This window comes from Oncorhynchus gorbuscha, unplaced genomic scaffold (assembly GCF_021184085.1).
Source record: "Oncorhynchus gorbuscha isolate QuinsamMale2020 ecotype Even-year unplaced genomic scaffold, OgorEven_v1.0 Un_scaffold_21349, whole genome shotgun sequence".
Lineage (NCBI taxonomy): Eukaryota > Metazoa > Chordata > Actinopteri > Salmoniformes > Salmonidae > Oncorhynchus > Oncorhynchus gorbuscha.
This window is the reverse complement of record NW_025762541.1, coordinates 1-585: the sequence shown is the minus strand read 5'-3', so window position 1 is coordinate 585 and position 585 is coordinate 1. Positions and strand designations below refer to the sequence as shown.

The window sequence follows — 585 nt, the reverse complement described above, 5'->3', positions numbered from 1 at the left end:
AGAAGATTGAGTATTGAGAATCCCTTCGTGGTTGTTTAATTTCATTAGCTCAGCAAATTTGAACATGTTTGCAATTTCCCTCAATAGGGCATTGGTCTTGTTGCTTTGAAAAGCTTGGACATTGTTGTTCAACTTTAATAATCTAAGACTAAAAGGCCTGAGAATTATTGTGTCTGAATCTGCATCGCAAGATTGAAGGAAAGAGTATCTTTGTACTTGTTAAAAATCCCTAGCTTTCCTCATTCGGACAGGTTCACAATTTGATGTCTATTGTTGCATAGCAAAGTCTCTATGATGTCAAATAGGTATGTAATCACATAGACTGCGTGGCCTAATGGATAAGGCGTCTGACTTCGAATCAGAAGATTGAGGGTTCGAGTCCCTTCGTGGTCGTTTAATTTCATTAGCTCAGCTAATTTGAACATGTTTGCAATTTCCCTCAATAGGGCATTGATCTTGTTGCTTTGAAAAGCTTGGACATTGTTGTTCAACTTTAATAATCTAAGACTAAAAGGCCTGAGAATTATTGTGTCTGAATCTGCATCGTAAGATTGAAGGAAAGAGTATCTTTGTACTTGTTAAAAT

The 585-nt window shown here is 36.6% G+C and overlaps 1 non-coding gene across 1 annotated transcript; it reads left to right on the top strand.

The window, feature by feature from the left end:
* Positions 1 to 320: 320 nt before the first annotated feature.
* Positions 321 to 393, top strand: trnar-ucg. Its single transcript has one exon. It is a non-coding gene; the product is annotated as a tRNA-Arg (tRNA).
* The last annotated feature ends 192 nt before the right edge of the window (positions 394 to 585 follow it).